This window comes from Rousettus aegyptiacus, unplaced genomic scaffold (genome assembly GCF_014176215.1).
Source record: "Rousettus aegyptiacus isolate mRouAeg1 unplaced genomic scaffold, mRouAeg1.p scaffold_m13_p_12, whole genome shotgun sequence".
Lineage (NCBI taxonomy): Eukaryota > Metazoa > Chordata > Mammalia > Chiroptera > Pteropodidae > Rousettus > Rousettus aegyptiacus.
The window spans coordinates 17,471,254-17,495,061 of record NW_023416287.1 but is presented as its reverse complement, the minus strand read 5'-3'; the positions used below and the strand labels follow the sequence as shown (position 1 = coordinate 17,495,061).

Genomic DNA, 23,808 nt, shown 5'->3' with positions numbered 1-23,808 from the left:
TTATAAGGACCTTGTGACTGATTACATTAGGCCCATTTCGATAATCCAGGATAATCTCCCCATCTCAAAATTCTTAACCTAATCACCTGTGCAAAGTCCCTTCTGCCATGCGAAGTAACATATTCAGATTCTAAGGATTAGGACACAGACATCGTTGGGGGACCATTTGTCTGCCTCCCACAGTGGCCAGTACCAGGGGTCTCTCTGGATTTGTGAACCCGCAGGCACTGCTGGAATTGTACCACCAAACTCCATGATGGAGGAAGGGCCGGGGAACCCAGGTCTAATATGTTGTCACTGGGGAGTGGCATCAGACTGTACCATCAGATTCTCCATGATGAAGAGCCTTGAAGGGAGGCAGTGTATCCTGTTTGACAGTGTGACCAAAGTGTTCCATGAGGCAGATGTTAGAGAATGTAGCCCCTGGCCTCCAGAGTTGGGACTGGTAGGTGAGGCATGTCATGGGAGGCCAGGCAGCCCCGCGCATCCACCGCTTTCACGGCCGCGTGTATATGTGTTTGTGTGTGTGTTCACTCATCTGAGTCTCTGCAGCAATACTCTTGGGAGGGGCCAAGGAACGACTCTTTAAAAAGGCCTTTTCTGTTCTTGTTCTAAGCAAAATAATTACACAAGTGACTAATTTTATCCTTAATCCCATAATTACTTTATTATGTAGCTAGTGAGAGGGCCCCGAGCTGTGCCTATGGCGCCACTTTGGCTGCTGGCCCAGTTGGCCTGCTCTTGTCAGCACGGAGCCCGCCTTGCTTCTGGCCTTGGCCGGCCATCATGGCAAGGTTGCTCCGGTTCCATTTTGGCTGGGACCAGTTGCACTTGGTATTTGGGGTCTGAAAGATTATCTCCCCTTCCCCTCAAATTTATGCATAAATGCAGCTGCCTGGAGAGTAAGAGGTCGTTCTTATGGAATTGAGTCAGTAAAAGTTAAGAGATCTGGGTTCTAGTTCAACTCTCTCATTAACTTGCTCCTTGAGAAAGTCATTTCCCTCTGGGTTTCAATGCTGTTGTCTCTAAAATGGGGCCCTTGCCAGTTTTACAACTACATGATCCTGTGACAGGAAGTAAGAGAACAAAAGCTCTGAGACTGAGCTAACTTCTTGCTACTTGCTGGCAATATACTCCAATCATAGTATTAAAGGTAATAGTCCTACAATAGATATCATTTATTGGGTACTTACTCCATAGCAAGCATTGTACCAGGTCCTTTATATTTTTCTCATTCTATACTCAAATGATTATGTCAGGCAGGCTTTGCAGAAGAGGAAACTGTGATTGGTAAAGTGACTTGTCCACAGGCAAGTGGCAGAGCTAGGAGTGTAATCTATGCTCTTAGCTGCTGCTGTCCATTGTCTTTTTCTAATATATAAATAAATGAATGGCCACTCAGCTAGGAAATGGTAGAGCTTGGATTTGAACCCAAGTCTGTCTGTCCCCAAAGTTGTTGCCTTTCCCATTAAATGGTCTCCCAAGGCCTTCCTGGTGTTGACGCTCTGTGATTGTAGGTCAACAGGTTCCAGAAGGTGCTGTGGCGGTGTGTAGGGCAGGGGTTTCAGTCAATGGTGGACGCCAGTGGGTAGGTGAGTTGGTGGCCTTGTTGTTTCTTATGTTCACCCCCATGTGGATGGAGACCACTTAGACTGTGTCCTACCGAGTGTCTGCAGAACAACTTTCCTGGGCCATGGAGTTGAGAACAGAGAGTGAAGGAGGTCATTTCCAGGATGTTCCTGCTGCTCCTGCAAGATTGTTGCCCAGCTTGGGCTCTTACCTCTCTCAGGGGTTGGATCTGGGTTCTGTCTTACTCCAAAGAGAGCACCTGACTCAGCCAGGGACAAGCAGTGGCCGCAGGTGTGTCTGTGGAGGCCTGGGAATACCTAGCGGCCTAAAGCATAATGAATAATAAAAGCTACTTTTTGTTTCCCAGCATTATCACATGCAATACACTTTTCTGGCGATATTCCATTTCTCTTAAAACTATATGAGGTAAGTGCTATGATCATTCCCACTTACAGCTGAGAAAACTGACCCTCGAAAGGTCAGGTAATTTTCTCCAGATCACACAGCTAGTGAGGGATAGAGTGGGATTTGGGGTTCTGACTCCAGAGGCCACAGTGTGGCCTTAGGTACTGATACACTATGGGCTAAAAGAATAAGCATGAGATTAGGAGACAGCCGGGTTTCAAATCTCTACTCACTACTTACCATCTGTATTTCCTCAGGCAGGTTACTTAATCTATCTGAATCTTCATTTCATTTCTTTCCCCACAAAACAGGTACATCAATATCAGACTGTTAAGATTATTTTAAAGATTGCTGAGATGACGATATGGGCCAGTGTCCAACATGTGGCAGGTGGTCAATAAAGGCCTTTCACCATTGTCCCCCGCCCCTCCTTCCCACCTCCCTCTACATACCCGAAGTTGCTGCCACCCGGGAGTGTTCCCTGCACGTAGCTCATAGCTCAGGGCCTTTGCACATGCTGCTCTGCTGTCTGGAAGTCGCTGTCTCTACCTGCTGTTCTTCATTACCTTTTGGGCTGTGATCCTTCCCTGTTCCCCTGAGCACTCCAGGAAGAAGAGACGTGAGGCTAGATTCCCCTACAGGCCTGTGCCTCAGTGATTATTAGAGCAGCCCCACGGTGGAGGTAGGGCTGAGAATAGGGAGCAGACCCTGAGCACCCTGGAAATGCAAATCCCTGGTGAAAATGTTCTCCTTTTGTGCCTGATGGCCTGGCACGGGTATGTATGCGAAGTGTGCTTCTCCCCTTCGGATCACTCCATTTCAGTCTTACTATGGTCTCATTTTTTCAGTTCTTCCTATTCCTCCAGCTTCATCTCTTAGTCCTGGATTCTCTTTTTCGTTTTTGTCTGACACTTTTTTTTTTAATTAAAAAATATTTTAACGTGGTAAAACTATGCATAACATAAAATTTACGATCCTAACCATTTTTAAGTGTACAGTTCAGTGGCATCATGTACATTCACATTGTTGGGTGGCCATCACCACATCCACCTCCAGAACATTTTCGTCTTATAAAACTGAAACTCTGCACCTGTTAAACAATAACTGTATTCCCCTCTCCCCTCAGCCCTAGGGAACCACCATTCTGCTTTCTGTACTAAGAATTGGACTAATCTAGGTACCTAATATAAGTGGAATCATAGTATTTGTTTTTGGCTTATTTCACTTAGCATAATGTCCTCAAGGTTCATCCGTGTCGTTGCGTGTGTCAGAATTTCTTTCCTTTTTAAGACTGAATAATATTCCATTGTATGTATAGATCATATTTTGTTTATCTGTTCGTCTGTCATTGGACACTTGTGTTGCTTCCACTTCTTGGCCATTGTGAATAATCTTGTAGACATGGATGTACAAATATCTCTTCAAAACCCTGGCTTTCAACTCTTTTGGGTGTATACGCCCAAGTGGAATTGCTGGAGCATATGTTTAGGACTTTTTTTAAGCCACTGTTTATTTATTTAGCAAGTGTTTTAATTTAATTTTATTTTCAGTTTCAAGTATACAGTGCATTGGTTAGACATTCGTATAGTTTATAAAACGATTCTCTTAATTGCTCTTTCTCTCCTCTGGCTCTCCACCTAGCCATTACATTAATGCCCACAGCATTCCCTATACCGTGCTCTCTATCCCCGTGACCATCTATCAACTACTAATTTGTACTTCTTTAACCCTTCACCCCATTCTCCCAGCCCTCCCATCCACGCCCCACGCCCCCTCCCCTTTACCCGCCTCTCCCGCCCCGCCGGTCATCACAAGATTGTCCTCTATATTTGAAGCCACTATTTATTGTATACTTACTATGTTCCAGAAACTGGGTTAAGCACATGCTATATATTGACTCATTCAATACCTTCATCCACTCTGTATCATAGGTAGAATTATCCCCAATTTACAGCCGAGAAAATAAAGACTCAGAGAGGTGAAGTTAATTTTGCTCCAAATCTCTCTGCCTGGAAGCTTTGGAGCAGTGATTAGAGCTTTGATCTGCTGCTGAAGTCCTTGACGATCATGCTGTACTGCCTCCCAGTGGCCTTTCTCTACCGTCTCTCAAAATTTCTGCTTCTGTTATGCTGTTTCCCTCTCATTCATGCTCACGTTGTCATTCTTCCTCCTGCCTTGCATGTGTTCGCTCTCTCTGGAAACCGTGCTTGCCCTCTCTGGAAACTTTAAGCTGCTTGAGTAAAGGCCCTCTGTCTGCTAGGAAGTTTTCTTGAGTTGGAAACCTACAGATGGAGGCTAATTTGCTTTCTAATGATAGTTCTCTGCATCTATAGCTGCCTCTTCCAGCAGCTAATGAGATCTCATTCTGTTGTCATGTGGCTTGTGGATCTAAAGAGAGCCCACCCAATAGAGTCAGCTCCTGCCAGAGGGGCCGTGTGGGAAGGGAGAGGGCCTAGCCAGCCAGACTGGGGTTCTCCTGGCTCACCAGTTTCCTAGCAACAACACAGAGGCAGAAAATTTTATAGAAGGATGGAGAAAGAGAGGTTGCTAAGTGGGTTCCAGCACGCTTGCCTCTTCCTGACCTTCAAAACAATCAGAACATAATATCCCTAAGTTGGGGCGATTTTACTGATTTTCTCAGTTCAAGCCAAAATTAAAATGTACATGCTCATCCGCCATCTTTCTGTTGTCCTTTTTCCTTTCACTTTTTTTTCTTTTATTGCGGAAAATTTCAAGCATGTAGAAAAGTAGAGAGACTACTATAAAGAACCTCCATGAACCCATTGCTCAGTTTTGAAATGATCAATATGTAGTCACTGCCTATCTATCTATCTATCTATCGGACAACATGGAAGTGGAAACATCTGATCATTCACAGCACTAGCTCCGTGCATCACACAGGTTGCTCAGTGAATAAAACAGATGCTGGCTGATTACAAATCCTTTCTCCTCTCTGAGTCTCAGTTTCTCCAACCATGTGGTAAGGGGGTAGGATCGGATCTCTGAGAGGTTCAGTGTGGTCCAGTGGTCAGAGCAGACGCTTTGGTGTCAGATACGCTTGTTCAGATTCTTGTGCTGCCATTCATTAGCTAGGTGTCTTCAGGCGCGTTACGTTTCAGTTTTCTCATCTGTAAAATGGAGATACTAGCTCTTGCTTTTTAGGGGAGGTTGTGAGTACTGAATAAAGATAAGGTAGCTGTTTTGTTGCCAGTACTTTTATTATTGCCATTTTTAATATTAATATTTTGGTGTAAAGATTTCACGTATTGCAAAAATACAAAAGTAAGTTGGAATTGACTAGCATTCAAGCCCTAGGATTCAGCTTCTTTTTTTGTCCCAGTCAGCAGATAGTCAGAGGCCCAAGAAGAACAGTGCAGCCAAAGCCAGTGCCCCAAATATGGAGCTGGGAGCAGGCCCAGAGTGGGGCCATGCAAGCTGATTCCATTTCCCCTCCTCCCTTCCCTCACTCCATGTGGGTGCTATAACCCCCAAGAGAGGAGCCTGCTGACTGTTCCCTCCCTCTGTGAGACAGGCCTCAGCTGGGAGAGCTCAGAGGTGAGAGAGTGGTGCTGTAGGATGTCTTGTTGCTAGGAGACCCCAGGAGGCAGCAAGGACCCACTGCCAGAGTTGGGAGGAAATGATGGGCTTATGTGGAGATGCAGAGCACATGGACCCAGATGGGCTTTCGTGGGATTCTGGGCAGGGAATGGTGATTTAGCAACTGTGAGCTCATCTGGGAGGAGGGGCTTTGTTGAAGAGGGTTCCTGAGAATGTGGGCTCAGGATAACCTGTTTAGTTCTTCCGTTTAATTCCTTACATGTCAAAGTGAGACCTGCATTTGAATCCTTATTCACTGTGTGAATTTTGGCCAGTGTTGTGCTTCTGTAGTTGCTGGGCCTCAGTTTCTTCATCTGTACAATGGGTATAATAATGCCCTCCTTCCAAGCTATTGTGAGGGTTAAGCGACGTGTATATAATGTGTTCTAGAAAAGGAAAGAGAAAGTATAAATTTAGAGATTTACTATCCCTCTTTATTATAAAAAATATTTTTCTTACAGTAAAATGAGGGGATTGGACTCTGTCTGGGTGAGATTCATGGACAGGGAGCCATGGAGGAGGAGGCTTCCGCTGTGGAGGCTGTGTGTCAGGGGCCGTGGGCACTGGCTGATCGGGCCCTCAATCAGTGGAACTCCAGGGGGCAACTGAGAAGGGCAGCAAAGTTCAAAGCCAGAGGGAGACTTGGTAAGACTTGGTGGCTGAAGGGGCGGGGCACTCTAGTGAGACTGCTGGAAGGGCTTTGAATGGTTCAGGCCAGAAGCTGTGAGATGAGGGTTACGGGCCTTTCTTGTTGCCTTTCTTATGTAAATAATATATGTGTGTATATATGTATACACACACACACACTCATACACACAGAAAATAGGTGAAACAAAGCAAACCCCAAAGAAGCAAAAGAAAAAATTCCACTATTATAAAACAACCACTGGGAACATTTTTGGGGAATATATCCTTCCTGTTGACTTTTTTCTATGTATGCTCATACATATACATATTTTATAGCAATTGGATTTTATGTTACATGCCATTTTTTACCTGCTTTTTTCACTCTGTATTTTGCTGTGACCATTATTGCATAGAAACAGAGATCCATGACATTGTATTTTAACAGCTGCATAGTATATCAGGACATCTATGTATCACTATAATGTAGCCGCTATTTTTAGATGTTTATATTAATTCTATTTCAGTCTGGTATGCAAGACTCTTGATTACAACAGACAAATGTTCTTATAGCTATCTCTTTGTGTATATCTGTTATTCCCGCTGGTTAAATTTGTAGAGGAGGGATTGCTGGGTTAGCAAGTTTATCTACTTTTAAGGCTCATCATGTGCTTTTCCAAAGTGCCTTCCAAAACGAGGAAACTGGTGGATAGCTGCATTGACCCTGTCCAAGTCAGCCTGATTTACTGGGTGCTCATCGCCTTGATTACCCGACTGTGGGGGCAGGGAGAGGCAACAATAGCCACTATAAAAGGACTTTTGCAGAGAGAAGCGCCTAGGTGGCCTGGTGGAGGGGCTTACCTGGCATCGGGCTGTGCTGGTCTGGCCTGTGATTGTCAGGGGAGGCTATGGTGGTGTGGTCTGGGCTATTGGTCTGGGTAGGCTGTACTGGCGCAGGCAGGGCGGTCTTGCCCCTGGTGTGATCCTGGACTCAGCCTGGTGTGATCAGCATGGTCACCAATCTAAGACATTCATTCTTGAAGCCGGCACAGCCTCTCTAGCTGTGCCGACAGACGTGTACATTCACATAGTGGGTAGTGATTCATCAGAGCCGGTGGTGGCAGCAGTAGCTCTGACAGAGTGGAACCGCTCTCACCCATCCTGTCACTCAGCCTCTAAAAATAACTCCTGCCTGTTCTGAATGACCGCACCACCAAGTGTCTGGAGGCATAGTCCTCTGGCTATGGCTAAGTGAGGGAGGGCAAGCACACGGGTGTGTGTGTGTGTGTGTGTGTGTGTGTGTGTGTGTGTGTTGGATGTGAGGGGTAGCATCTGGGAGCCTCTTTATTGGTTGGCATCTGAAACAGGGATTCGGGGTGGGGCAATAAGAGGCAGTCTAGGCTTCTCTTCTTCTACCCTCTGTTGGCTGGGGACAATCTGTCTATTCTTTGGGAAATGGCAGAGACAGCTGGTGGGGGCAGGGGTATCTTTCAGGACTACGTGCTCGCTCCCTGCTGAACAGGGGGAGAGCAGGAAGGGGAGAGAGACTGTCAAAGCAATATGACAGTGTTGGGGGGGACAGGCTCTGGGAGGAATGCATAGCATTTAGCTGATCAACAGTGAAATTCCAGGAAAGCCCATTTAAAATCTTATCTTTAGGAGTTTTTAAAAAATTGGATACAAATACAGTTGACTTCTTATCACGAGTGATTAGAGACCATCTAGCCAAGTTTTCTTAACCAAGTGTTCATGGACCCAGGGGATGATCTGCATAGGGGCTTTGTGACACCTCTTCATGCCTGAAATTATAATAAGGTTGTGTGTGTGTGTGTGTGTGTGTGTGTGTGTGTGTGTGTGTGAGAAATGTATGCCCATGTGCATTTTTTCTGATGAGAAACTCTGTAGTTTTCAAAGGAGGCCACGACTCATAAAAGTTTAAGAACCGCTCTAGTCCAACCCCCTCACATTATAGGTAAGGACATTGAATCCAGAGAGGGAAATGCCTGTCTGAGACCTCACAGCCAAAATCAAAGTTCAAGTTTCGTGACATTACCCTTTCCTGGCTGGTTTCCTGAATCAGGATCCAGCTCCTGCAGTAGGTAGGAGCCCAGGTACCGTTTCCCATAGATTCTCCTGAACAGGCTTGAGGCTTTCAAGGACAGTGGGGAGCAGAGCGCTCACCTCCAGACACTCCTATTTCCAGGTTGTCTTGTAGGGAAAGACTCACAGGGCATCTCCTGACTCACTCCCTTAGAGGGCATGTTAGCCCAAGACGTGAAGTCTACCTCTTTTGCCTTGCCATCGTCCCCCGGTAGGAATGCCCCCTTGACACAAGAAGTGCCCCTGCCCCTTCTGATACTGCGCCTAGAGAAAAGTAAATGGTGCTTTTGGGGGAGTGGACATAGGAAAATTACATGATGGACAAGCAGGAGGTCATAGACAATGGTAAGAGACAGATGCTCGTCCACTGTCTTTGGGAAGAATTCAACTTTGTACCATTGGAGTTTAGATGAAATGACACCTGAGGTTTAAAAATGATAACTGACATTCATTGAGCACTTCCCATATGCCAGGTACTCCTCTAAGAAATGTATATGTATTAATTGCTTTAATCTTTATAATAACCACATAGAGTCGTTATAAGGAAAATAAGGCACAACGAGATTAAGCACAGCTAGTAAATGTCTGACCCCAGCGTGAAGTCCTGGTGATCTGAGCCTCTGTGCTGGCAGATCTTACCCTTGAGTGTGCAGCAGAATCATCAGAGGGCTGATGACAGTCCAGGTTGCTGCTCCGAATCCCCGGTTTCTCATCAGTAGGTCCGGGGTGGGGTCCGAGGATTTGCACACCGAGGAGTTCCCAGGTGAGCTTGCTGTACCAGGGACTGTACTTTGAAAACTGTTGCTCTCTGCTTTCCTGCTTGCTGAGAGGAAGAGTTAGTTGAACAGAGGGAAGAGAAGCAGTTATTGATCTTGCCTGTATTATTGCAATGTTCCCTCTGGGTCCAGGGCTCACCCACCCTCCTGTCACCTACTCTTCACTGGGGACAGATTAATCTTCCTAAAACCCAGCTCTGATCATGTCACGCCTCTGCCCAGTCTTCTGGATTCTCTGCCGTGCGTGCCGGCGCTGTCAAGTAGAACTGTCTGCGGTGATGGAAATGTTCTATATCTGCACTGTCCACCAGCCTCGTGTGGCTATGAATGTTGCCTTTTTTCAATTTAAATTAATGTAACTTTAAATAGTCATATGCAGCCAGTTGCTAGACAGTGCAGGAAACCACTTGCTATGTTATCCGAAGCTCTCATTGGCGCTGTACGCCTTTCCAGGCCCAGCCTCAGCCTCATTCCCGGCTCCGGGCCATTCGAGGTGTTTCCTGAACCTGCCCTGTGCTTCCTAACCCTTGTTTTATGCCATCTCCTGTGTCTAGACTGCTGCGCGCCCCGCCTTTCATGTTCCACACAAATGCTGCCTCTGCCTTGGAACCTTCTTTGACAGCTGCTCTCCTCTATTCTTTTCCTCCTCTGAACTCCTAAAGCACTTTATCCTTCTCTTGCCACCTTTAGTACTTCTTGCCTTCCATTGCGGTTGGCTGGTGTGCGTGTTTTATTTCTTCTCCTAAACTCTGAGCTTTCGGAGAGCGTGACTGTGTTTTCCAGTGAGCCCTTGCTCCCTAGCACAGGTCCTTCCAGGCATGCAGGGGAGCTCACTAAATCCCACAAATCTTTGCCCTGGTGCATTGGGGAAACAAAGATGGATAACATGCCCTTCCTGTCCTCAAGCTGCCACCGGCTCTCACGAGAGTTGTCTAATTCATGCCCAGAGAATCATTGAAGCCGATGGTTATTTTGGGCAGACAGATAAAAGCCACAGAGGGCCCAGTTGGCGAGGGGAGTCCAACAGGCAGAAAGCTATGTTTACACTCACAGACGGCTTCTCTGCCCAGCATGGCCTGGTGCGAGGAGATGGGAACATCCAGACATTGCTGTCTGGCCACCTCCTCAAGTAGGGGATTAACTGGTAATGCAGTGACTGGTCTAGCTGTCTGGTCCTTACAGATGGATGGAGGAGGAGAAGGTGGCCAGCTTCTGGAAATGATGTTTTGGCTAGGCGGCACGTGGGCTGGAAATGCAACTACAAAAAAAAAAAAAAAAGTTTCTGATATGAACACTGGACAGACCGCAGGTAAAATTTTGCTGGGTCTGGCTTGGGGGTTTATGAGTTCTTCAGAACAGTCTCTGTTGACATGGAAAGACAATTGAAAAGAAAAAATAAAGAGTTTTCTGGCTTCAGACTCTAATGCTAAGAATATTTCTCACCCCAAAATTCTCTATCATAGATTCATCTCTGGGACCAAAACATAAAAAAAAAAAACAAACAAAAAAAACACTTTATTAAAGTTATAGAAATGCAGAAAAGTACACAGATTGTAAGTTTACACATACCTGTGTAACTACCCCCCAGACAAGAACTAAAACGTGGTCAGCATCTCCACAGGAAATTTGTGTTAAAGCAGATGTAGCCACGATTAATGGTGGAAAACTCAGGCTCTGGAGTCAGGCGTGCCTGGGATTAAATCCTGCTCCCTTCCTACCCACTAGCAGTGTGAACTTAGAGTAGTGACTTAATTGTTCTGAGCTTCAGTTTCCTCCCCTGTAAAATCAAGGCGGAATACAGAGCAGTAAGAAATTTTAAAAACTGAAAATGTATGCAAATTTCTAGCTGTGTGCTCTAGCACGTAGTGAGGTCTCAAATGCTCTCTGTGATGATGATAATGATTGATGGTGTTGCTGCAGCATCTTCTGGCACACAGGACCACAGACATACACGCAGAGCTTTTCTCCCGTTGCCTCTCACTGCTCCTGGCCTCTGTATGATGCTCTCTAAGGTCTCTTCTGACTGCACGGAATCTGTGATGCTGTGATGATGCAAATCTCAGCTGACACTCCAGGCACCTGATGGGAGGCTGCAGAGACGTCTGTATCCAGTGGGAACGTGGCCAGATCTTTCATGTTCAGGCTCCAGGAGTGTGGCTCCCAGATTTCCTAGGGGAGGGCTGGTTTCCCAGGGGCAGCCGGAGCATGGGGATCCATTGAGCAGTATAGCAGAGGTGGAGTCAGCATCAGCAGAACGCAGCTTTAAGAGTGTCCTGGCATCCTGGTGACCTTCTGACTCCGGCTTGCTCCCTGGCCTCTGGCTCTGGGAGCATAGATGTGTCCCAAGGAACTCACACCATACACACATTTTGAGCTGGGCACTGAGCTTGGCAGTTCACACACCCCAGGGCTGGAGGGCAGAGGGCAGGAGGGATGAGGAAGGACCTCCTGGCAGAAGACTGGAAGAATGACCATGAGAAAGGGAAAGAGGGTCTGGTCTCCCACGCAGAGGAAAGAACTTGTGCAAAAGCAGAGAGGCAGAGCCATGTTGTGCCCTTGGGGGCCCAGAACCTTCCAGTTTGACAGCACTAATAAACACGAGGCCTAAGGATGAGGCTGAAGAGCTTGGTGAGACCAGGCTGTGAACATTCTGCAGAGTCAGGCCAAAGTGTTTGACTTGCTTTATCAGAGGATGGGGACACACACAAGGTTCTTCTATTGAGAAAGCAGAGCAGGACCAGCTCCTTTAGATTTGCTCAGTGCAGACCCACAAGTGCATAGTCATCCAGACCCACCATGTTTCTGGCCAAAGATGGTGGTCAACTGTCCAAGCCACTGGAATGGGCTGTGAGAGCCTCTGGGATGCCCAGACCTGTGCAGGGCGTGGGGGTAGGTGTGTGGGGGTGGGGGTGGCTGGCTGAGGTCACAGAAGAGAAGAGGGAGAGGGAGGAGGAAGAGAAGTGGAAGGGGAAGGGGAAGGTAGGGGAGAAGGGGCGGGTAGAAGGGAAGGCAAGGTTCCTATCTTTGAGAAACCATAGTCTTGTTGGAGAAGCCAGAGAGCCTCATGATGACTGAGCCCCAAATTCAGAAGTGTAAATGAGATGTGAGGTCCAGCAGGCCAGAGGAGGAGCAGGGTAGTTGGAGTGTGGGTAAAGGAAGCAGAAAGGTGAACTCCTCAGAGGGGAGGCTTTGGGGAGACCAAGGGCCCCAAGGGGGCACACTAAGCCCTTTGCGGGTATTGTTTCATGTCATCCTCCTAGGAGGTCCGAAAGGTGGTGCAGATATTATACCCATTCTACAGAGGTGGGAACTGAGGCTCAGAGAGGTTAAAGCCTTGTGCGAGGTCTTGCAGCTCCGTACTAATTAATGAACTTCCTCCATCCCTGCCTGTGGCCCCTCCCCGGAGGTAAATGTTGACCTCAGGCTCTTCAACAGTACCACACTAGATACAGAAAAGTGCTTTGTACTGTGTAACCCACTGTGCAGCTTCGTCACCACTCCACACTAGAATATGACCTAATGCAGGAGCGTGTAGTTCCCACAGTCTGGGCTGGAAGGTCCCTGGGGATTGCAGTGCTCTAGGATGCTTCCTGGAGGAGACTGAAGGTGAGGAGGTAGGGGCAGCTGGAGGGGAGAGGTCCCTGCCAGGTGGCTGTTATCACCTGTCTACCCTGCCTCCTCCCTTCACACAGACACAGCTGCCCTGCAGTGTCTTCCAGAGAGTCAAGGATTAGTAAGAATAGCCTTGCCTGGCAGAACTTCCCAGGCTTATGGGTCATGCTGCTCTGGGAAGTTTGGCTCTGATAGCTTCCTCTGGAGGCTGGCCCAGCCTTCAGCTGCCTGGGGCTGCAGCTCAGCCCACCCAGGCCCTGCAGCCATTGGGGCCAAAACCAGATGCCCCACGGCTCTCTTGCCCTGGAATACCCTCCTCTCATGATCTTGCCATTATCCCAGCTCAGTTTGGGGGTCCCCTCCTCCAGGGAATCTTTTCTGAGCCTGTGGGCTGGGTTAGGACCTCAGAGTATCTAAACCTATGCTGAGCAAAAGAAATACAATGTGAGCTATATGTGCAAGCTACATATGTAATTTAAAATTTTGTAGTAGCCATATCAAAAAAAAAAAAGCAAAAAGAAACAGATGAAATTATTCTAATGATTTATGTAACCCAACATATCTAAAATAGCATTTAAATACAAAAATTATTAATGAAATATATTTCTTTCACTAAATCTTCAAAGTCTAGTAAGAATTTTACACTTTCAGCACACCTCAATTTGCAGGTGCCATATTACAAGTGTTCAGTATCCACACGTGGCATTTGGCTACTGTCACGGTCAATTCTAGTGGCAGGGAGGACAGAAGGGTTGAAGCTTGGGTTTTGGCATCAGACAGACTTGGCCCTGCCGTTTATTAGCTGGGTGAACTTTGGGAAGTCATTAACCCCTCTGAGCCTCCATTTCTTCAACCGTGAAAGGAGTTAATAATTTCCATGCTGGAGAATTTTTGTAAGGATTAAACAAATGAATGTGTGTTTAGTGCCAGGTGCAGAATAAGTGCTCAGAAAATGATGGCGATTCATTTTACAGTAGCCTCCCATGTACTGGTTTATGGGCCATGCTTTCCAATTGGACTGATTGTGAATTCAAGGGCAGAGGCTACCCAATTCCTCCCCCTTTCCCCAGTGTTCATGTTCAGCATGATTGTCACTACTTGCTGAGTAAGAGATTGAATCCTAGAGCTAGGAGTGCTCGCCACCCACCCTGACCACCCAGAAATCAAGGGGCCCCTGGTGGCTGTTATTCGGAGACCATCGATACCTGGGATGACCTTGGCAGAGACCACTGGTCCCATGGAAATGACCATGGAAGTTCTCTGCTTTGTTTAGGGTTTTCAGTTTTCTCATTCAAAAGACAAAAACGGGGTGGGAGGGGCATTGCTTGAAGTGTTAGGTTTAGTTTCTGCCTCACCAATGGCTTTGGGGGGCTGTGGCTCATAGGCTTTGGGGAGCTGTGGCTCATACTATGTGCTTTGCCTTCCCAACCAATGGAGTGAATCATTTCTGTCCTTTTCCTGGATTTCCTGTATCCTGGCACTTTTGCACATGGTTCCCTCCAGTTAAAATTTAAGAGGAAAGAATTTCTCCTACCTCTTAGGCAGACCAGAAAGGGGATGAGGGGCCCTTCTCTTCCGCCAGCACTTGCTGACATCCCATCATAGCAATCCAGTAATGGAAATAGGGCAGGAGGAATTTCTCCCATTTTCTAGGTGAGGCTCAGAGAGGTCAAAAATCTGCCCAAGTAACGCAGAAGTGATAGAGCTAGGGCTGGAAGCAAAATTCAGAACTAAGGGGACTGAAGAGACCTTCTTCGCTGAGGACTTTCTCTTTGCCCAGCATTTTTCCATGGTCGCTTTCATGAGATAGGGCCCTGAGCTGGGTCCTGTCCCCATGCCTCAGTTTCCCCACCTGGGGCATGAAGGCACCCAAGTAACTGGGGTCATGAATTCAACTGATGCCTATAGGGGCTATGTGTTCTTCAGAGAGTGCCCCCAGCACCCCCTGCCCCCAACCAAATTTCTCTAGAAAAAGTTATTGTAGGGTAAAGTGGAAAGTGTCTGGCCCAGAGAGCCAGTGTTACTGTGCAAGCGTAACCTCGGACAAGTCATTCGCCACTCAGGCCTCAGCCTGCCTCTTTATAAAATGGGAGGTGATTGTATCTCACCAGATGTGAAGACTGCACATGAAAGTACTTTGCACACTGGAAAGTGCTACTAGAAATGTTAGTCAATAATAATAATAATAATAATAATAATAATAATAATAATAATAACAATAATAATAATACTAACAGCAACAACAACAAGATAGATATAGAAATAATGATCATAGAAGAAGCTCAATTTTTCCTTGTGGTCCACTGATCTGAAGTGAATTGGGTCCTTTGGGTATAAATCTAGACTGATGTCTGGGAACGTCCTCGTCCTCGCTTGGTCTTTGGAATGTAGCCTAGATTTGTCTGGGAAAGTGAGAGGCTCCATCCAGCTGGGGAGGGTGGGAAAGTGGCTCTGCCCCAGGGGAAGAGGGGGAGGGCTCTTGCCTGGGGTAAGGAAGGCAGAGGAGGAGGGTCTAGGGAAGGAGAGTTGAACTTGGAGGAACTGAGGAGTTTGGCTATGCAGGTCTGTCCTGCCACTGGAGCTCAGGGTTGGGAAGGCCAGCAAACAGAGGAGGCCAAGAGTCAATTTGGAATAAAAATACTTAAAGGTGGGCAATCACGAATCTCTTAGCAGATATGTATTTGAAACCACAAGTTTATCTGGTGTAACTCCTGAGTTTTCTGATCGTTTTTACTCATTCATTTGAATACATGTATAGTGGACTGAACTCAGAGAACCCCCATTGGCAGAGTCACTAGCTTGAAGCCACACCCCTGAAGACCTAGGGAGTTCCAGGAAAGAACTGAATTCGGGAGGCAGAGGAATAAAAAGTCCAAAGTCACAGGAGGAAATCTGTAAGGAAGTCTCCCAGCAGGACTCTAGTCCTTCTGTGAATTGGCCCTGAACTGATTTGTCCATTTTCTGGTCCTCTGGCTGCAGGGAGGATGTGTTCTCTGGGACTAGGAGGAGCTGGCTTCCTTCTGCTCTCTGCCTACTACTGAGCCTGGTGGCAGCAGGGAGAGTGAAGGGACTAGAAGCTGTGTCTTGGGAACATCTGGTGAAGAAGTTTGTCACGTTCAAATTGGAGATGAGCAGTCTTGGTTTGGGGGTGGGGAGGAGGAACACAGTTGCCATCTTGGGTTCTTGGATGGGTGCTGGGGAGAGGGCATAGTCTCGTTCTGTGGAGGCCCAAGGGTTGGTAGTAGGACCTGGGGTGGAAGGTCACCATGATGGAGCAGCCGTCTTGGGAGGGGGTTGTGAGGGAAGGAGTTGTCTGTCCCTGGAGCGTGGGAGTAGAGACAGATACTGGTGTGGTTGACACTGAGGGACACAGCCCATTGGTGGGGTTGGCGCTGAGGGAATTGCAACATGGCGGGGGGCGGGCAGCTCTGCTCACATCTGGGCTGCTTCCCAGCTTTGGGCCTCTGTGGTTTTGAGTGTGGTGGATTCTGTGGTGCCTAGAATTGCGTGGCTGGCACATACTAGGAATTATTTAAAGAATTGAAGGAATAGATGTGTATGCCAGAAAGTGGGGGCGATTAGGGAATCGGGATCATGTGGGCTGCAAATGTGGACCAATGGCCAGAAATCTTCAGAGAGCATGTTGTGGATTACCCACCATCTTCTCTAAGGCTTTCCCCAAGACCTGTGACACCTAGAGATGGCTACATCCAACCTTTCTTTCAGTGTATGCAAACCGAGGCCTAGAGCGGGGGAGCAACTTTCCCAAATGTACTGGCAGAGCCGGACAGAACCCAGGCCCGCTGCCTCCCCGAGTCCTCTGCCGTTTGAGGTCCTGGCCTGTTGTTGATGATTAAGGTGGAGGTGCAATGGTCTGTACCAGCTTTTTGAGTTAGTGCTTCTGGAGGGGAGGAATACAGCTTCACTTGGTTTCGAGCCATGACCCTGGTGCCCTAGGCTTCTTGGCCCCTAACACCACCTTCCAGAAGCCTGGGTGCACACTCAGCATGTGCTCATACCTATCCAGAAGAGAAACACATTTGCACACGGGCTCAGTCCTCACTGTTACAAATATGGTCATTGTCACCAAAGTACATATGGACAAATATACACGTACACTCAGAGACTCACAGGATCCCAGGAGACATTTGCACATACCTCCTCCCTGATGTGGGAGGAGCCCAGAGTCCCAGGGAGATTCTGCCCCGCTGTGCTGCCGGGGAGGTGAGAGTATCCGGCTAGGTGGGCTGGGAGGCCCATTGAGGCTTAGTCACCCCTTCTGAGTCAGGGATCCTCCTTCCTTCTCTTCCTCTCTCCTCTCTCCCTGCTGAGCCCCCAAGAGGGGCTGGCTCAGCCAGGAGGGTCAAGCCTGGCCTGGGCTGGTGGGGGAAGTGGGGCGGGCGGGTAGCGGAAGCCTAAGAGTTGACTTCTGATGCACCGTCTGCAGCGGTCCGGGAGCTGCCTCTGTGGCAGCCCTGGGAGGAGGTGGCCTGGGAGCCTGAGCGATAGAGAAAGAGAGAGGGAGAGAGAGACAGGCAGAGAGGAGGTGGAGGCAGGGGCAGGGCAGCCCCAGGGAGCAGGCAGGCGCGCGGCAGCCGCCTCTGGGCTGGGCGCGGTGGCCGGGCGGGGGCGGGGGCTGGCCGCGCGTCGGGCGCAGGGCCCGGGGCTGTGGGCACAGTGCCCAGCCCCCGGCGCACTCCGAGCCGCCGCCGCCGCCGCCGCCGCTGCTGCAGTCGGCATCCATCAGCGGGCGGGGGTGTCGCGGAACAAGCCGCTCCGCAGAGCCCGCCGCTGCCCCGCGCGCCTGCCCTGCCCCGTGGCCTGCCACCCGCAGGAGCAGAGGGGGCGACCCCCACCCAGCCTACCCGAGATGGGAACTCCCAGGCCCAGGTAGGCATGTGGGGGAGATCAGCTGGCACGGGGGCTGGGGGCTCCTTACGTGTAGGCCCAGACTCCAGCCCTGCGGGGGAGGACTGGGGGTGAGACTGGGAATAACCGAGTTGGCAGGCTGTTGCCCCCTGGCCAGCCTGGGGGTGGTCCTTGCTGTTGCTACCAACCTCCCTGCTCTGCAGCCTCCGCAAGGACTGGAGAGACAGGCTGGGAGGTGGTGGGCTGGTGCTTGCTTTAGGGATGAAAGGTTGCTGGGTGCTGGCCTCTTCCGGCTGGTCCACTCTGTTCTCGGAGACCACTTTCGCTGCCTCTGTGATGGTCGAGGGCTCTCTGGGTCTCTCCACCCCCACTCGAGATGCTGCAGGACAGTTCTTTGGCTTGGCTGGAGGGTGGGATGCCGGGGAACTTCACCTCTCATACTCACCCCCTGGTTGACAGACCTTTCTTTACGCCAGGCTCCCTTCCCACCCTGCTCCCCTTCCAAGTCTCCTAAAGCTGGGGGATGGGCCTTTGCCCCAGAACCTTTGTGGTTCTGGCTTGGCGTTGTTTTGACAGCTGTTCACCCCACTGATTAGAGGGACTTGTGGGCCCCAGTAGTGTCTGGCACCTTCATACTTGGGGATGTTTAGGGACCTAAGAGGCTGGGGTCTTGGGGATAGACAGGGGCCCAATGACTATATCGACCAGGGTACTCACCAGGTGCCCAGGCCACTGCATGGTGTAGCTATGGCCCAGAGTGATCCATGGACCTCGAGGGGCTGGACAAGGAGGTCTGAGGATGCCAGTCTCCCTCCACTGCCGGCCATGGTCCTTGCTTTCCCCCTCCCAGAGCTCCAAGGATGCATTGGTGGGGGAGAGATGCTACCACGTGTTCCTGCCTTCACTTCTGGATCTGCATAGCACCTCCTCTGCACCCAAAGGTGGGAGTATAAGAGGACCGGATTTAGGACCTCTCTGAGGCCGCGTGAGGTCCAGCTGCTCCATCTCCTCAATACCCTCCAGCATTATAAGTCTCCCAGAATCAGCAGCAGTTGGGCCAGGTTGAGAGTCGGGGACTGCGATAGTGCCCTCAGAAGCTCCTAGAAGATTTAGTGCTTCCTGTCCTGGGCAGGGGTGTGGAGAATAGAGGTGGCTGTGTGCCCACTTGCCCACCCATTCTTCCAGATGGAGCCTGCGGCAGAGGCAGCCTGTGCCAGCCTCCTCTCGGAGCCACTGTGGTCCAGGGAGGCTCTGCCAGCTCCTTGCAGGGATGGAGCTGACTTCTGCTGGCCAGCCTGAGGTCATGCCCACCGGGTGACACTAGGCACAGTATTCGTGATGTGTAGAGTATGGTTCCTTGAGGGGCATCTCAAGGCACTCGTAGAGGAGATTAGTGAAGGGGGCATTGTTCCTATTAAAACCCTTCCTGGGCCACCTGGCAGTTCCCTGGGCTAAGCTCTTTGAGCTTCATGGAGGGTTGCTCATATGAGAACAATGTTTGGTCCTATAGTGCTCACTTGGTAAATGTCGAAAGGTTGAATGAGGCCTGGAGAGGAAGAGTGATGTATCCAAGGTCACATAGCAACTGAGTGGGAGAGGCAGTGCTAATGTACCGGGTCTTCTGTCTCTTGGTTTGGGATTCTTGCAGCCCGAATGCCACCCTCCCTTTTGCTGCAGCTGTCCCAAACCCAGCACACTGACAGGGGCTGGCCCTTATAACCTGGAGCCTGAGGCTACCCCTTATAAGGGACTTTACATTGGCCTCCTAATCCTTGCCCCAAAAAAGTGAAGAAGAGAGGCCAGCCTGCCTCACAGATAATGGACCACGGCTAGGGCAACAGGCAAGCGGCAGCACTGGACCTTCTTGGGAGTGTACAGAGCCGAGAGGACTCTGGGTGTCCAGGGATGTTCTGGGCCTGAGCCTCCAGGCGTGGCGGAGAGGATCTCTTGATTAGACGGACTAAGGTGAGAAGTACCTCTGTAGCTCCAGCATAGACATTGCTGTGGGCCTCTCTGGGCTTGTGTGCCCCACTTATTAAAAGAGAGTAATAATCTCTATGTGGACTAATAGCAATATTAAACAGAACGGCAGCACTTATTAAGCACTTACTGTATGCCATGCAGTGTGGTAAGTGCTTTATATCAAGTCACATCAACCCTGTCAGGTAGGTGCTATTATTATCTACTTTTTACAGATGGGAAACAGGCTCAGAGAGGTTGTGGCACTTGCCTGAGGTTACATAGCTGGAAAGGGTGCGGCTGTCTGAGTTCAGAGCCCCTCTTTCTACCATGACATTATGCCTGGGGCAGTGTCTGGGAGTACCGAGTTGGTGTCCAGCAGAGCCAGATGACTGATATGCCAAAACTCGCCCAGGTGAAGAGGTCTGAGGGTCAGCTCTGTGAGGGAAGGGTGGTTCTGTGGCCCAAGTGCTCCGGTGGTCCTGAGGGGTAAGGGCGGAGAGGTACTGGTTGGGAGGCTTGAGAGAGAGGTCGGCAATGACCTTCTGCTTCTTGGCCAGGTTCCCTTAGAGGTGGGGGTGCTCCGGAATCTCTGCTCCCCTTGGCTATCAGGGAAGACTGACTAGCCCTGACGCTCACTCCCTGCTGCGTCTGGTAGGGCCCTAATGACCAGGAAACAGAAGGGTGGGAATGCAGAGTACCAGCTAGGACTGGGTGGAAGTGGCCATGTCGGGAGGAGACCTAAGCCTGGACAGATGGCTTAGGAGTGGGAGCAGTGGGAGCTTGTGCATAAAAATAGTAACAGCCAGCATTTATCGAGCACTTATTACATTCCAGGCACTTTTTCAAGGGCTTACCTGTGTAACTCATACAGTCTTCACAAAACCCTGTGAGATAAAAATTCTTCTTCACATTTTGCACATTGAGTGAACTGAGGCTTAGTGAGGGGAAAGACAGTTTCTCAAGGTCACACAGCTAGGTTGTGGGGGAGCCAGGATTCCAATCCAGGCAGTGTGGGTCAGAGCCATGTTCCTGAAAGGGGCTTGTGGTCTAGCCAGGAGACATAGACACAACCCGCAAAAGGGAAAGGGTGAGCTGTTGCATTTGCTAAACCCGGGTTCCTGTTTTGGTGATCAGAGAAGGCTTCTGGGCACCAAAGGCCAAGTGGAATTTTGATAGTTTTGGGGGAAAGGCACCCACTCCCCCAAGTCAGAGGGGAAGGAAATAGGGATGCTTTTGAAGAAGAGCAGGTGATCTAGTGTGCATGGAGCAGATGGTGCAGGGGGCTGGGGGCTCTGGGAGGTGACTCAGAAAGTCAGCTTGTGTTTGCGTCTTTGGCGAAGCTCTGAAATCCACCAAACCTAGGCTCTAGTCACAGCTCTGCTTTGTAGCTGTTTTCTAGCTACGTGGCCTTTGGCACATCACTTAGCTGGTCTGAGCCTGTTTTCTCATCTGTAAACTGTGGATTAACACACCGATTTCATAGAGACCACATTTGGTTGTTGTTATGTAGAGGACTTAACAGTGCAGTGCTGGTGTATCACAGAGAGTCAGTAAACATTACTTCTTTCCGCCCCTCCATCTCTCATAAATGTCAGGCAAAGGTGTTTCACTTGACAGGAGCCTGGAGGCTTTGGGAACCTTTGCAGGTGTTTGGTCTGCACGGGGCATGCACTGGGGCATGACGGAACTGTGTTTGGAAAGGTCCCTTTGGCAATAGTAAGAACCACAAGGAGGAGGTGGACCAGCCCTCTGGACTCGGAGTTCTGGGGCGGGAAGAAGGTTGAAACTGCAGTAAGATGTCCGCTCCACTGGTGGGCGGCTCTGCTGGGTCAGGGAGGAGCAGCTTGGGGTTGGGGAGGCCACCAGGGTCATGACTTCATTTTGAGGCCTCGTGAGTTTAAGATGAAGGACTTGTCTTCCTTTAGTCATTTGAAGGTTGTATAGCATCTTTTTTGTGTATCTGTTTCTTTTCCTCTTTTGAATAATTTTCTCTGGATGAACGAATCCCCATCCGAGCTTTCTGTATAATAGCAGCAAATTGGGACTAAGTGCCTGACAATAGGAAGATGATTGAGAACATTTTGGAACATCCAGTGGAAAAAATAATATGCAGCCATGAACAGCCACAGAAATACTTATCTTGCAGCATTGGAGCTGTGCGCTTGTGAAGCTCCTTTGTATCCTTTATTCATTTCATTTCATGTGCCTGTGACAGAGGCAGGGTAGGGGTTAGATCTTTCCTGTGCATGAAGAGATTGAGGCTAGGCTCTAATTTCCTTGCGGGCAGAGTTCATATTTTATTCATTATTCTATCCTCAGCATGTAGCTCAATGATTTGCAAATGCTTGTCTGGTGAAAGAATTGTTTGAGTGAACAAAGCAGGAGGGAAGTGACTTGTCCAAGGTCATGAGAATAGTGAGACCCGGGACCTGAGTCTCCTCATCTTACTTGCCAGATTCTTCTCACTCGCCACTCATTATCTGTGAGGGGAGGAGGGGGGAGGGGACTTAGGATGCACACAGACCAGGGCTCAAGTCTAGTTTTTGTCCTTACTAATGGTAGGGTATTGGCAAATCAATTTATCTTTTTAAGCTTTAATTTCCCCATCTAAATGCGAATAGTCCAAGTACTTCCTTTTAGGATTGTCATCAAGACTAAATGATTTAAGGCATGTAAACTCTTAGCATTGTGACTAACACATTAGTGTAGCAGCCATGAATATTAGCTATGATGATAATGATGATATAAAAATATGGAAATATTTCTGATACAGTTAATATTAAATGGAAAAAAAAACCCATAAAATTTTGAGAACTGAGATTAAAGTGCTGTAAAATTAGATATGATGATAGAGATTGGAAGAGAACAGGCAGAAATAGAGTTACAGCAGGTACTGTGGGAAGTAAGTAAGACTGACCAAAAGAAATCTTTAAAAATATTATATTTCTTTATTTATTTTAGTTTTAATTACAGAAGAAATATGTGAAAAATCCTAATTCAGAAGTGTATTTTCTCCTTGGTTCCCCACCCAAAATCTTTTGTCTAGAAGTGGCCAACGATAACAGTGTGGTGTGTATCCTTTCAGAATATTTTCTATGACTACATAAGCATACATACCAGAACAGGTTCATAAATTGTATTATTGTTTTACAACCTGCATTGCTTCATTTAATGATATATCGATATCTTTTCATGTCAGTATATATAAAGTCTGTCTCAAAAAATGTTCACAATAGGTATGCAATAATTTTATAAGTAAGGTAATATATAAATCCCCATTAATTTGGCCAGCCCCCTGTTGATGGACATTGGAAGTTGTTTCCAATTTGACTCTAATCTAAAAAAAGCTGACAGTGAACTCTAATAGTGTTTAAACAATTAAAGAAAATCAAGTGAGAGAAAGAGTCAGAAACTGGGAGCTCATGACAGGTGCCGGGGAAGGTCTGCTTCTTCTCCCTCTCCTTTTCCCTCCTCTCCTCCCTTCTCAGTGGCACCTGAGGGGCAAGGATGTGGAGGGCTGGCCTGCTGGGAGGTCTCCCTGTCTCTGTCACCCTCGGAGGGTGCCAAGGTCTGAGAGAAACCCCTCTTACTCTCCCCCAGTATAAAGCTCACCTCTGAAATTTCAAATTCTCTTCGGATACTCTAAGTGGCCGCCTAGGCCCTTCTGCTGGTTACACTCTGAGTATCCTTGGATAAGTTTTTTTTTTTTTTTTTTAAGTTTATTGGGGTAACATTGGTTAATACAATCCTGTAATTTTCAGGTGTACATTATCATTTGACATCTGTATATTCTATTGTGTGTTCACCACCCAAAGTCCAGTTTCCTTCAGCTACCGTATATTTGATCCCCTTTATCTACTTCGCCCTCCCTCTACCCCCTGTATTTGACCCCCTTTACCTCGTCTACCTCCCCTCTCCTCCCCTACCCCACTGGTAACCACTACTCTATAGTCCTCTGATAACTACTAGTCTATAGTCCATGTCCATGAGTCTCTGATTTTTGTCCTGCTCATTTGTTGCTTTTAGGTTTATATCCCACATATAAGTGATATCATGTGATTTTCAGCTTTTTCTGTCTGGCTTATTTCGCTTAGCATGATTATCTCGAGTTCCATTCATGTTGTAGCAAATGGCAGTATTTCATCTCTTCTTATAGCTGAGTAATATTCCATTGTATATATGTACCACAGCTCCTTAGTCAATCATTGATCATAGGGTACTTTGGATGCTTCCATGTCCTGGCCACAGTGAATGATGCTGCTATGAACATCGGTGTGCAAATATCTTTATAGAT

At 48.3% G+C, this 23,808-nt stretch overlaps 1 protein-coding gene across 3 annotated transcripts in view; it reads left to right on the top strand.

Annotated features, from left to right (window-relative positions):
- EPB41L1 (erythrocyte membrane protein band 4.1 like 1) overlaps positions 1 to 23,808 on the top strand; it is a 117,341-nt gene that overhangs the window by 32,391 nt on the left and 61,142 nt on the right. Inside the window, exon 1 of one of the 3 annotated variants that reach the window (XM_016148355.2) lies at positions 16,986 to 17,573. The exons of the other annotated variants lie outside the window; for them this stretch is intronic. The gene's annotated coding sequence lies outside the window, so the exon portion shown is untranslated. Of the gene's footprint in view, positions 1 to 16,985; positions 17,574 to 23,808 lie in introns of those variants that run through there. 3 annotated transcript variants of the gene reach the window in all.